Source organism: Littorina saxatilis, linkage group LG12 (assembly GCF_037325665.1).
Source record: "Littorina saxatilis isolate snail1 linkage group LG12, US_GU_Lsax_2.0, whole genome shotgun sequence".
Classification (NCBI taxonomy): Eukaryota; Metazoa; Mollusca; class Gastropoda; order Littorinimorpha; family Littorinidae; genus Littorina; species Littorina saxatilis.
The window spans coordinates 21270117-21285133 of record NC_090256.1 but is presented as its reverse complement, the minus strand read 5'-3'; the positions used below and the strand labels follow the sequence as shown (position 1 = coordinate 21285133).

Sequence of the window (15017 nt, the reverse complement as noted above, 5' to 3'; positions counted from 1 at the left end):
AACTCCCAAAAGTAATAAATTACTTCTGACTGCGGTACACAATACGGCAGTCACCTCTGCGAATGCTGTCGAAGAATCTAACCGAAAGTAAACATTCTGGGAATCTACGCGCATCGGCCTTGACGCAAGTTCAATACTTAGCCAATGAGCGCGCCGCGGCGAAGTTGGCCGCTGTAAGTCTCGCAGCGCTGGCTGGCTGAGCGAGTTGCGTGTCCATCCTTTTTTGGTCCAAGCCGCACCCTAGACCAGATTAGTAGGTGCTTGATTTTGGTATTTTGATTTTACATAACATTAAACCTTTCTTGGGGTTCATGGTCATGGCAACAGCCATAATAATATTATATCATGTATAATATTACATTTCAGCATATTTGAATTACATGTCATCATACCAAACTGTCATACATTTTTATTCCTACATCATTCTGATTGATCACAACCAAACCTACTATCAGTGGACACATCCAAATGTAAGCGCCTGTTCTTGACAACTTTTAATCGATCTAAAAATAGCAACTTGCTGGGCCCTCTGCCGCCAACAGACACTGTTTGGCCTGTAGGTAAAATGTACAATGTATTTTCTGATTTGTGCACAAAAGCTTTATTTCTTTTTTCTTTTTTTTAACATAACAATGTTTAATGTCACTGTATGTTTAAAAGACCATGGTCATATTTGTAAAAAAAATGTTAAATTAGAAAATAAATAACATTTTGGTTCATGATTTTTCCTACACCTGTGCTAAAAATAAGAAATAAAAATGTCGGGTATATAAGTCTCTCAAATACAGCTAGGTATGAATGGCTCGGTTTGAGTTTGTTGCAGTTGACCCTGCACAATGCGACATATCATGTTTTTGTTGAACAATTTTGACGTCACCCCTCCCATAGGGTGACGTATTTCACAACTTCCTGTGTTACACAAACTCTGTGATGACCAATTTTGACGTCACCCCTCCCATAGGGTGACGGATTTCACAACTTTCTACAGATGAACAATGTTGCCTTCACCCCTCCCATAGTGTGACGTATTTCACAACAAAATGGCGCTGCCCATGGTCAACCTCTAAACTATCCGTATAGAATGGGGGCGTCCTCGCCCCCATAATTATTCCTCAGACTTATGTCGGATTGTTGCAACGCCACCACACTCCACCATCATCCCTTGATTACCGACGAGATAGCAATGATCATTTGGACAAAGTCAATTAACAGACGGTAAAGACTTCAGGAATTAGTGAGATAGGCATCATACGCTCTTGCCTACAGGGCAAAGGAATGGATAAACCAAAAGCTCTAGAGTAAACGTACAAGGTTGAGATCAACAGAGTGAAAAGGACTGACGGGGAAGGGGTTTGGGATGAAGGGGTAGTAACGGTTCCTCATGAAGGAACGACAGATGAAGACCACTGCCTATAGTCCACGCAAAGAGACTGTAGGTATAATAATTAATGTGTGACCCTCCACCATGAAATGAGTCGCATGTCACCTCGCGCGGTTCTGCGCTAGGCTTAATATAAGTCCGGGGAGTGTCTGGTAACAGTGTGAGGGTCACCTTAGTCACAGGCTTATAACTCATACAGTTTTCGCTCTTTTCTAAAACGGGTTTCACCACTGGATAGAGCATAACAAACTCTTTAAAAAAAAATGTAAAAGTATGAAAATCATGCAAAGGTGACATGCGACTCATTCTGTACGTGGTGGAGGGTCACATATGTCAAGCCGCCGAACAAACGCTGGCACTACGAGTGTGAAGTACAACAGTAAAGTCAATTATATTCCGCCGGCAGCACTGTTGTGCTCAACGCGTGGTCAGTCCAGGTTAGTGGTGTCGCTGAAAGGAAGCGGGTCAAAACTGTAGTACAGCGGCCGTTATCTAAGTCAACTGACCCATTCAGCGGCCTGTCAGCCGGTCAGACAGAGTCCGCACTGAGGAGGAACCACGCGCTTGTCACATTCTTGTTGAGGATTAGTTACAGGTAGAGAGGATTTATATCTTCTATGGTTACAGGTATATGAGTAAGGAACTGGCGGGAGTTTGACCACTGACTTTTTTTTAACAAGAGACATTGCAGCAAGTTTGACCGATGACAACTACCGTAGCCTACTACTGTAGTTGTGGGTGGACGCGTGTGCGCCGGCGCGTGTGTTTATGATTAACAAAAGGAGTACTCAGTGTCATGTCAGTCTATGGGTGAGAAACTTTCTGGTGCATGTCCGCTTTGCTTTTCAGTAGCTCCAGGAGTTTGTTGCTGATCGAGACGCAGTTTTAATACATGTGGCAACAATCTGACTTCAGGGTTTTCTTTTCACTGAGCTGCACCGCCGAATGTCAGTGTCAGTTGCGTATCCATACGGGAATAGACCACCATTAAGAGTGGTGGGGTTACTTTTCAGCTGTTGATGGGGAAAAAGTGAGGTACACCTCGCAACATTCTGAATACAGTGAATTTTGTTCCGTTGCACCAGTCACAGACTATGTCAGTTGCTGATAAAGCAACTTGACAATTCGAGCAAGACCCAGACTCTCGTGTTTCCTCTTCAGTTGCACCACAAGATGCACCAGTTGTTCAGAAGGAGCACGCATGGTAATACAGCAAAAATCAGTCTCTAGTTTCTATTTGCAAGAGTGTGTTTGTGTTGAATAACAGTGATTATTAACTTGAAATGACGACACTCAAACTCCAGTTCGGGTTTGTTTCAGTTGCATCACTGCCGACTGTAAAAGTTGCTGATGGATCAAGCGTGACAAATGAATTCACATGGTGACATTCAGACTCAAGGCTGCAACCTGTGTTTGATGATCGATGCAGAAACTGAGGAGCTTAGTGTCTTTTATTCAAGACGTCAATGTGTGCGTGCTTTTCATCGCATCTGTGAACTGAGTATCACCTGCTACTGTTTTCCACTGGAGGTACATGTTTCTGAGCTATTGTAAATTAACTTAGTGTGTTTGTTTGTTTGTTTGTTTGTAACCTTCCTTCATTCTTTTAATCTTCAGTCCTTCCTTGATGTACTCTCTCCATCTGTCTCTGTTTCTCTCTCTCTCTCTCTCTCTCTCTCTCTCTCTCTCTCTCTCTCTCTCTCTCTCTCTCTCTCACCCCTCTCTCTCCCTCTCTCTCTCTCTCTCTCTCTCACCCCTCTCTCTCTCTCTCTCTCTCTCTCTCTCTCTCTCTCTCTCTCTCTCTCTCTCTCTCCCCCCTCCCACCGTCTCTAATTCTCCCTTTCTTTCCGTGTCAAGTTTATATCGTTGTTTCACAACCGTTTTTTTGTTTAAATTGCTGTCCATTGGCATTCCTTCACTTGGATTTTGTTCATATGCGTTGTTACTTCTATTCTTCCTGAAAGCTTTTGCACTTTTGTTTATGTGGATTGTTTTCCAGGAGACATTTGTTCTCTCTGAATTGTTTATATCTTTCTGCCTATCTAAGTTTTTGCCCTTGTTTTTGTTGTTGTTGCTGTTGTTTATTCAATCGTTTGGACCGCGTTGATCTTCACCTACATCTTTGTTAGTAAGTTATAGCCGTCTTACTGTTATTTATTTATCATTACGCATATTTGGCGTGCGGATTCTTGAATTGAAAATGAAGCTTTTTTTGTGTGTCGGAGTAGTAACTTTCCTTGGTTTTATCTACCAAAAGTATACGTCAATGATAAACAGTGTCGCCCTTGGGGGGCAAACCGGGTCGTGGTCAACCGGACGATCGCGAGGAATCGATGGTGTTCTTTTCATTTTGCTTTCCTCTCTGACTTGTTTACAGTTCATTATCTGTAGTATTTACAGATCACTTCTAGTGACCATTACGGTGTTAGGAGGTGCAGCCAGAGACTTCTTCAGACATCCTCACAAACACTTACATGAATACCGTGGCTGCATTGCGAAGCCAATTCACACGCGTAAAGCCGGAACCCAGGCAGAGCTAGAGAGGTCTGAGGGTTTTTTGGCCGGTCCCCCTAGTTAATTAATCTGGCTTCATGCTCTCAGTGATATACAGTCAAATTATGTGATTGCTTGAAGGTATGTCCAATTTGCAAGAGCTTGGTTGTTAATATAATAAAAGTATATCCAGTTATGTGAACATCAAAACAATGGTGCTTCGGTTCGCCTGAAATAATATTTCATTTCGGCATAACACTCGTGAACAAAAACCCAATAATATATCAACAGCAATGCTCGACCATCAAACCTCCTACAGATGTTAGTGACCCAGTGTTGTGTAAATTCACCTTCTCTTTTGTTAAATAGGACCAAAGGAAACTCAGAAATAAGCATGATATTTCTTGCAATGCAAATAAGCCTTTCCAGTGAGTTTGTCTTCGTAAACAAAACGTCTCGAAAGAAATATTGCACCATTGTTTTTGTTTTACAAATAAGTAATTCATAGCCGTGATTTTTAAATCCAACCCCCTATTCTAAAAAATGCACTTCTTTTGGCGTATTTGGTGTACTTTTTGGGTGGAAGATTAATGTCGCATGTGTAATGTGACGCTTATTAGCATGAAGGTTCAACAAAGTAAAGAAGGAGACTTGGTTCATTCTTCACATAATACCGGAATTTCGGGAATGTTATATTTTTTGTATTGTTTTTTGTTTTCTGGTTTTTAATGATAGAAAGCGGATAAGAAATTGTCAACTGGTGGGTCCTACAGGCCTAATTGCAACCGGCATGTTTTTGTATCAATACAGACCTATAGTTTTGTCTTTACAGCTTAGTTTCACCGCCGGGGTTGCTGTTACCAAGTGACTGGTTGTTGTCCAATGCAGTTTTCTTGCCCTATGGAAGTTCCTACAAAACACATGGGGTGATAGTGCACTGCTTGGATCTATCATCCATTACTCTGTCTTCAAGGTCTGCGTTGTATCCGTTCCATCTACGTGGCCGAAATTTGAACTGACCACTACACCTGGTCACCTAATTAAAAGCGAAACACTACACGATAACAGGCAAGAAATTACTGGCCAAAAAGGTGGGAGTTTTCAGCAATTCCCCACTAACTACAACAGGGTCGAGATTACTGGGGTAAAAGGAGGTTCCAATCAGTGTTGCGTTACCGCTTGCTTTGTGTTGGTGGCGACCCGGACCGTTGGACGTCTGACCACTTGCCCAAATTGAGTCTGCTCGTTGATTAAAGATACATTCTTGGGATCTCCGCGTTGGAGTTGCACGGACTTGCTTCCCACCCTCATAGAAACTTGCTTCCCAGTTATCAATCAATCAATCAATATGAGGCTTATATCGCGCGTATTCCGTGGGTACAGTTCTAAGCGCAGGGATTTTTTATTTTTTTTATTTTTTTTTTATGCAATTTATATCGCGCACATATTCAAGGCGCAGGGATTTATTTATGCCGTGTGAGATGGAATTTTTTTACACAATACATCACGCATTCACATCGGCCAGCAGATCGCAGCCATTTCGGCGCATATCCTACTTTTCACGGCCTATTATTCCAAGTCACACGGGTATTTTGGTGGACATTTTTATCTATGCCTATACAATTTTGCCAGGAAAGACCCTTTTGTCAATCGTGGGATCTTTAACGTGCACACACCAATGTAGTGTACACAAAGAGACCTCGGTTTTTCGTCTCATCCGAAAGACTAGCACTTGAACCCACCACCTAGGTTAGGAAAGGGGGGAGAAAATTGCTAACGCCCTGACCCAGGGTCGAACTCGCAACCTCTCGCTTCCGAGCGCAAGTGCGTTACCACGGCACTCGGCCACCCAGTCCAGTTATCTTTACAGACGTCTGTGTTATGTTATGCCATTAACAGCTGTTGGAAGATTGCATATTCTCCGCGTCAAAGTTGCACGCACTTATTACCAATCCTCACAGATACTTGCATACAAGCTATCATTAGTATCTATACAGCCGTTTTTGCGAAAGCTATGCCATTTACTGTTTTTAGAAGATTCTTCGCGTCGGAGTTGCACGCACTTATAGTACCCAACCTCACAGAAACTTGCTTACACGCTTTCTATACAGCAGTCTTTGCGCATGCTATGCCATTACAATTTTAGAAGATTACAGATTCTTGGCGTCGGGGTTGCACGCACTTAGTACCCAACCTCACAGAAACTTGCTTTCCTAGCTATCTATACAGACGTTTGTGTTGTGCTATGCCAAATACAGTTGTTCGAAGATTAAAGATTCTCCGCGTCGAAGTTGCACGTGTACCCTTACAGATACTTGCTTACAAGTTATACAGCAGTCTTTGCACATGCAATGCCATTTACAGTTGTTGGAAGATTAAAGATTCTCTGCGTCGGAGTTACACGCACTAGCTACCCACCTTCACAAATAGTTGCTTATACGCTATATTGTACAGCTGGCTTTAACATGCAATGCCATTAAGACATGTTGGACAATTCAAAGTCTTTCCATTTGTCCTGGTACATTAATCGGATCTTAACTTATTTTTACCTTCATTAACCGTGCAATACTTGAGAGTTTATTTGTTTGTTTACTGTTTTGTATTGTTAATTATAGAAGAACAATTCTCCCTCGTTCTTTACGGGATCCGCCAAGTCTGTCTGTTGTCTGAAGACAATAAATTACACAACAAATTAAACGATCGAATAACTGTTTCGAAATAATTAAGTTTGCTTTTGACACGCTAGAAGAGTGAAAGTTCCATGTGTTGACATTAAAAACACAAAAACGAAAAACCCTGAAGCATAAGCGAATTCAGGTCGTTGTAGCCTATACAACATCGAGGAAAATCAAAGGACGTAACATTCCAGTAAAAGTTAAACTTTTTCCTTGACCTACGTTCAGCGATCTATGGCCGTCTACGAAAAAACAATCTTCGATGCTAAACCCTACATTATTGCCTAGGCGTAGAGAGAACGGTTTTGCGTCCTGAACGTGCCTTATCCTAGATACTTCTCCGACACTAGCGGTGTTTTTCATTAACTGCTAATTAACTTTTGCCGCCAATTGCCTGGGTGGTAAGTTAAATCAACATTGTCCGGGGTTCCATGTCTCAGTTCTTACTGTCGCAGATCTTATTGGGTCTGATCGAACGTAACTGAACGGTGTTTTTGGCAAACAGCTTACATCACGAGTGTCTGGAATGTGTTGGTGTGGGATGGATTTTATGGGCAAACAGATTAACTGTCTTGATGCATTTTTGTTTTGCTTTAAATGCTTGCGGTACTGCTGCTGCTGCTGCTGTTGTTGATTTAACCCTGGGATCAACCTCTCAAACAATAAGATCCAGCGACACATGGACATAAGCATTCGGAAAACGAGACGATGGTGCCTGAGAGATACGCGGGACTTATGTCCTTGCATCTCTGACAATCAAGGAGCAGACACTGAGCGTACTGTTGTGCATCCACATTCGTTTCTTGATATCACCAGCATTAACAATCAGGAACTCCTTTTGATCATACGCTAGACTTCAAACATTGCATTCTTCATCATGAATGCGAAATATGTCTTCTTGTATTGCTCACGCAGAAAGAGAATCATTATTCACAGCGTCGGCTTGTTGCCACAGTGGTATATTGGATCCCCAACTCTTTGATTGCTGACCTTACTCAACCGACAGTAAAAATTAACCGCCAACTGACCACATAAACCAATCCTGTAATGGACTGATCAAATTATCCACTTATCTTAATCAGAAATGAAGAGTGAGCGAGGTGGGACATTTCCAATGACCAGAATGACCAGTGTCACCCACAGGCAACGCCCCCGTCTACGCTCCCCTGGTCAAGTTATCATGGCCGAATAATTGACCGACAACTGACCAAAACATCTGCATGATCATTAGAGTGGGTGGATCGAGTGGAATAAGCTGATGACAAGTTACGGGTGCAGTTGTTTAGGCGGTTGGTCTTTGGTGGGTTATGAGAGTGACTTTGGACAGCAGTTGAATAATTCTTTTTAAAAAATAAACAAGAAAGGTTACTTTATGGAAACTGCAATTATTGACCAAAAAAGAAACGTTTACTAGAACGCTGTTGTTGTTGTTGTTGTTGTTAATAATAATAATAATAATAATAATAATAATAATAATAATAATAATAATAATAATAATAATAATAATAATAATAATAATAATAATAATAATAATAATAAAACATTCTTTTATAGCGCTGTTCACCGCCAAATGGCAGTCTCATGGCGCTTTACATTAGACATTAAAATTCAACATCTTACATATAAAACGTTTCTTCGTAAGAAATAACATACATGCATAAAAAAATCAGTTGTTCTTGTTCTTGTTCTTGTTCTTGTTGTTGCTCTTGTTGTTCTTGTTGATCTTGTTGTTCTTGTCGTTATTTTGTGCATGTTTTCGACTCGATTTTCATTAATCGTTATGGTTTTCTTGCTGCCTTATAATTAACGCATTGTTACCTTTACTGCAGGCGATAATTACTCTGCCTTTCATCCTCAGACAATGAACTGGCTAATTGGTTGTTCATGCAGGTTAATCATCAGATAGTTAGCACCACAAACGTTTTGTTGACAATGTGCAAGTAGAGCCCATCGCTTTGGAAAGAGAGAATGCTTTATGTCCGAGTTTTACGCCCTCATGGCCTTTGACGAGATACACAAGTGTATGCGTGTTTAGGTGGAATCAGCCATCTACACTGACTTATGGCAGAATGACCGAGGTCTTTTACGTGCGAATGTGATGACACAGGGGTGGGACATGGCTTCCGTCTCTGGGTCTGCACATAAAGTTGACCCGTGTCCGTCCCGGCCGAATCGAACCTGCGACCCTCCGATCACAAGTCCAGTGCTCTACCAATGGAGCTACCGCCCCCCCCCCCCCCCCCCCCCCCTCGCTTTACAGCCTCGTTCGCTTAACAAAATCATCCGCCAGATCATACTGTAGTTTGCATGGTTACTGCAATCGCTTAGTTTACACTTCAGGTGCGTATCAGAACTGGACGATATATCACGGGTTGATATCGACCCCGCGATAGATAGAAGCTGAGCCGAAGCAGTCAAATTCGATACAAAGTCCGAGCAATAGACGAATTTCTTTTTACTCGGTGGTTGTATTTCCTGAAGGTGCATTCCATGTAGACGTTGCCCCTTCATAGTGCAATGGTATATTCTGTCGAATTAGACCCCGTCAGTTCTGTACGGGTGGACACGGGAAGTTGGTGGTCAGTACAAAGCCTAAAACTCCATCCTTGAGTAATTTCGTTCGTTCGTTCGTTCTTTCGTTCGTTCGTTCGCTCGTTCTCTCTCTCTCTCTCTCTCTCTCTCTCTCTCTCTCTCTCTCTCTCTCTCTCTCTCTCTCTCTCTCTCTCTCTCTCTCTCTCTGTCTCTCTCTCTCTCTCTCTCTCTCTCTCTCTCTCTCTCTCTCTCTCTCTCTCTCTCTCTCTCTCTCTCTCTCTCTCTCTGTAACTTACTGTGCAGAACGAATACGCGCTCCTTTCGTGATATGTTTCATAAACTGCGTATTAGAACCATGCGAATTTCACCTGGAATAACCAACATGCAGGAGAAGGGCGCATTAGTAATTTGAGAACAATGATTAATGGTACACGGACGAAATTAACAGGAAAGACAAAGATCAGGTAAGAAACACAAAGCTCACATGCTCAGCCAGCGGACCTTAAGGATTTCGACACTAATTAGAAATCTAGACGACTTTTCTATCCAAACATTAAAATATACAACCATGTATCGTGCCCCTGGACATGGCAAGCACAGAATCATAAAGCATTCTTGTATTCTTTCCCCGTCTCTCACTGTTCATTGACTGTTGATGATCACCTATCCTTTGTTGATGTACTCTTTTACCAAGGAGTCAATCAACTAACCCTGTCATTATAGTTTTTTTCTTTTCTTTTTGAGATACATTATTCTCAGTAATTATACCTGTGCGCCAAACGTGTGATCTGGTTGTTACTGTTGTTGTTGTTGTTGTTGTTGTTGCTGTTGTTGTTGTTGTTGTTGTTGTTGTTGTTTTGCTAGTATTTCAATTTTCATTCCATACATTCCATACATGAAGAAGCTTCTACATTAGTATATAATTATATATATAACAGTTTTCAATACCTTGTAGAAACCACAGCTAGGTCAAGTATCATTCTTCAACGCAGTTCAACACCTATATATAACAAATACAACAAGTCGCGTAAGGCGAAATTACTACATTTAGTCAAGCTGTGGAACTCACAAAATGAAACTGAACGTAGTCCGCCGTTAGTGGAAAAGGCAGTGAAAGTGACGAGCCTGTTTGGCGCAGTAGCGGTTGCGCTGTGCTTCATAGCACGCTTTACTGTACCTCTCTTCGTTTTAAGTTTCTGAGCGTGTTTTTAATCCAAACATATCATATCTATATGTTTTTGGAATCAGGAACCGACAAGGAATAAGATGAAATTTTTTTAAATCGATTTCGGAAATTTAATTTTGATCATAATTGTTATATTTTTAATTTTCAGAGCTTGTTTTTAATCCAAATATAATATATTTATATGTTTTTGGAATCAGAACATGATAAAGAATAAGATGAACGTAAATTTTGATCGTTTTATGAATGGTTTTTTTTTTACAATTTTCAGATTTTTAATGACCAAAGTCATTAATTAATTTTTAAGCCACCAAGCTGAAATGCAATACCGAAGTCCGGCCTTCGTCGAAGATTGCTTGGCCAAAATTTCAATCAATTTGATTGAAAAATGAGGGTGTGACAGTGCCGCCTCAACTTTTACAAAAAGCCGGATATGACGTCATCAAAGACATTTATCGAAAAGATGAAAAAAACGTCCGGGGATATCATTTCCAGGAACTCTCATGTAAAATTTCATAAAGATTGGTCCAGTAGTTTAGTCTGAATCGCTCTACACACACACGCAGAGACAGACAGACAGACAGACAGACACACACACACACTCATACACCACACCCTCGTCTCGATTCCCCCCTCTACGTTAAAACATTTAGTCACGAAGTCACATCTTGTGTTTTTAAGTTGGTTCTCGAACCAAAACATAACTTTCCCACGTCTCAACAGGGCAGAGATTGCACTCCTAGATAGATTTATCCGATTCCAGCATGTTCTTACGGTATAGTCATTGGCACGCAGGGGAGGTCTGTCTGGAAAAATCAACGAAAATAGTACCCAATATTGACGGACTGTGTGATGATGTCCTCTGCTATGGCCTGTTGAGACAGTGATATCAAAATCGAGACCGGATCGAAACAGACCAATAGCAGAAGATATCATCAGACAGTCAGTCAATGTTAGATATATTGCTAATTCTCTGGACATTTTGTATTTACTGTAAAGAAATTACAAAAGTATTTGTCTCAATTTTGGCTGCTCCATATCCCTCCCTCTGATTATTATTTCTTTTTGTTCACTCTTTTCTTGTACTTTTCAGTATTTTAAAATGTCTTTCCTTTCAAAAAGTCTTTAGTCACTTGCTCAACTAAATTCTGGGATCGTTACATTTTCATATATATTTGTTTTGGTTTTAAATGTAGGTGTTTTTGTTTTTGAAGTGGGGAAGCAATAAAGAGGTCGTCGATATCAAAACTGATATCGACGGAAATGTCGTCGATATCACTTTTGCACTGAGCTCAGTTTTGCCCAATTGACCAATGGAAATCCACGTAACATATTAAATAGCAATATTGCAAGGCATCATCAGATGAGGCTGTGATTGGGAACCTGAACAAAGATTGTCTACCCGGAATTTGATACAACATGTTGGTGGTGGTGATGGTGGTGGGGGATGGGGGATAGAGGGGGTAGGGGAGGAGGGGAAGTGCGTGGAAAGTCGGGTTGGGTTTTGGGGGAGTAACTGAATAGGTCTCCTGTACGTACAAGATCGAATGTATAGTTTGCGAAGGTACACGTGTGAGAAAAGAAAACGTTAGTGTATTAATTTGACCCTCGTTTCAAAAGTTCTTCCACATAACTAGGTTTGCTGTTTGTGGTGTTTGTCTGCTTCAGAATATGCATTGATGGAAAAATCGACCCATCAACTGATATGCGCCTCACACGTATTAATAGTTTCATACATCAATTCGCTTTTTCGACGAAAATGTTCTCAACACTCATATTCTTTGGCTTTTGGTTGAAAGGAAATCTTAGTTCTACATGTGGATCACACAAGATTGGTGCCGAACTTAATAATCTAATACTGCGTATAAAACTATCTACAATCCTGTACTTCAAAGATCACAATCACTTTATTGTACTTTTGGTGCGTTTTATAAGCTAAATTCCTAAATAGCCCCAGGTTCATCTTGGTAGGGTAAATAACTTACTTCGCGCAGATAACGTCAGTCTCCAAGGACTTTCGAGGCAATCTTGGACCATCCTGGTCCATAAAGACATTGATGGAAATTGGTTGTAGACTGACAATCTAGACTTTCAGTTTATAGAACAGTAGACTGGCGCAAGAATTCAATTCAGGATGCAATTATTAAGCCGGTAAGAGAGAAGAGAGAGAGAGAGAGAGAGAAGAGAGAGAGAGAGAGAGAGAGACAGAGACAGAGACAGAGAGACAGAGAGAGACAGAGAGAACAGAGAGAGAGAAAGAGAGAGAGAAAGAGAGAAAGAGAGACAGAGAGACAGAGTCACAGAGAGAGAGAGACAGAGAGAGAGAGAGAGACAGACAGAGACAGAGACAGAGGCAGAGAGAGAGAGAGAGAGAGAGAGAGAGCGCGAGAGACAGAGTCAGAGAGACAGAGTCAGAGAGAGAGAGAGAGAGACAAAGACACAGAGACAGAGAGAGAGAGAGAGACACACACGCACAGACACAGAGAGAGACAGAGAGATATCCGGAGACAGAGATAGACAGACAGAGTGAGGCAAAGAGAGAGAAAGACAGACAGACAGACAGACAGAAAGAGGAGTCAATGCTTGGCATAGAATGCGGCATAAAAAAAGTAGTTCTTACTTACTGAGGGGCAAAAAACACTCGTGGTTATTATTTTTGAACAAGGAAATGTAAGTGACTAGGACGGGAAGAAAAGTCTACGACTTTGTTAATCTTGTTAAGTGGCGACCAGATCACAGACACTGGTCAGACGGTGTGGTTGACACTCAGCTGTGCCGGGCAGCATGTCCAGACATCCGGGTTCTCCCCAATGCTTTGGCGGGGCGCTGATACTGTAAGTTTGATCAGTTACTGCAGGCAAATTTGGCTCGTGACTTGCTGTGGATTGCTTTTAACAACATAATAATATTATTACATAGCGTGGATACAGCGGCAGCATCTATATGCAGAGATACATTGTGTTTCATGCTTTCAACACGGCAATACTTCAAGCTAGGGAGATGGCAGTTTATAACAAAATATTAATATTATTGTATAGCATGGACACAGTGGCAACATCTGTATGCAGAGATACATTGTCTTTCCTGCTTTGATCACGGCTTTATTCTCATTGCGGGTCCATTCTTTCTTGAGAGAACATCATTATACGTATACTGTGTCCCCAAACTCATGTCATTACGAATAAGGTTGTATGGACAGATCTGTGATGATGTACATGTACTCGATCGTTTAATTATACGCGAAGGAAGGTATCTTTAACATAACTACCCCACCTATGTTGACCAAGTTGTTTTTAGCCGAGACCAGCTGTGCTGCAGCAGGTCACTCAGAAACACAGAATACATATAGAACTGTTCTATATGATCAAGAGTACAACAGAGTATGTATTCTGTGCTCAGAATTGTAATAACTGTTTAGCAACTGTGTATTAACACGCTGGAATGCAGGCGTTAGATCGACGTTACAGGAAGCGACTGAAGTGACTGTGTGTACAGATATATCCGTACCAGGTCAGATAGAGCCATATGAGTGGGGTACGGATATATCCGTACCTGGGAGACAATGAGTTAATTATACGCAAAGGAAGGTATCTTTAACAGACTACGTACTTTGCAGCTGGCCAAAATACAACATGGCCGCAGTTAGCACACTGTCCGTCTCGTGTGTCCAGCAAGTATTCAAACTATCAACCCCTGTGAAGGTGAAGGAAGCCCCAAGGGTCAAAACTGTAGTGTTGTCTTGACAGGCAGTCTCGTGCTCTTCGTAAAGCCTGACATCACTTGAAAGAAGTCAACTTCACAAAGTCTACTTCATGAAGTTATCTGCAAGAAGCGTTGGCATGCACTGATTTTTCCGTAAAAAGACTTTGCGAAGACAACTTCGGGCTCAATTGAAAGACAGCCTTAAACACGTGAGTGCATGTAAGGCATTGTTTTGGTCTGTTCATTTATTTTCCTCGCACGCAGTCACAATAGTCCTTTTATTATGAATCTCCCTCTCACAAATATTGTTGACCGATGTATATTACCAACCAGCAAATCAAACAAAGCTAAGATGACGATTATTTTAGTTGACGTACAGAAAATGGTACATGTACAATATTTGTTTTGGCCAAGTTAAGTGCGCTCATCGAGCAATTGAAATGTTTTGATGAAGGGCTATTTGAAGGGCTACTTTCAATATATACATAAAACACAAACAAACTTGGGAATGCTTAAAGCAAAGTCTGAGAAAGAGGCAGGAGAGTTACAGACAGAGAAAGCTTGCAGGAGTTATCTTGTCGGAAAATCTTGGCCGCTGTGTGACCATCCGAACAAATCACCGAAATTAAGAATATCGACTACGCTCACTGAACAATTTCTAAGTTTGATTGACTTGCTTCCATTTTCTTCAGCACTTCGAAAACCTATCGTATACATGGTGCCTACTTTCAATAAGCGAAGTAACGCTCGGGAAGGCAAAGCGAAGGTTACAAGAGGCAGTAAGGGTTACAGGGGCTGCACACTTGAAGGAAAATGATGGTAAAGGGTGTTCAATTCCTGTGGATACCGCATGGTTGTGCAAAAAGTCTGTCTGGTATAGCGTCCCTATCTCATCAGTGCTTTCGTGTCGTTCGGGAAAGTGCTTGTCAATTTAGCGATAGGTGTAATGTATGTTTGGGGAAGGCGGGGGGGGGGGGGGGGGGCTAGATGAAAAGGGGGTGAGGGGGCGGGAGGGTTAGAGTGATAGTGGTGGTGGTGGTTTGTGTGGGGG

General features: G+C 41.5%; 1 protein-coding gene across 2 annotated transcripts in view; it reads left to right on the top strand.

Moving 5' to 3' along the window:
* Positions 1–15017, top strand: part of LOC138981495 (vasoactive intestinal polypeptide receptor 1-like) — a 229091-nt gene that overhangs the window by 13213 nt on the left and 200861 nt on the right. For both annotated transcript variants that reach the window (XM_070354436.1, XM_070354438.1), the window contains exon 2: positions 2702–2911. The gene's annotated coding sequence lies outside the window, so the exon portion shown is untranslated. The remainder of the gene's footprint in view (positions 1–2701; positions 2912–15017) is intronic.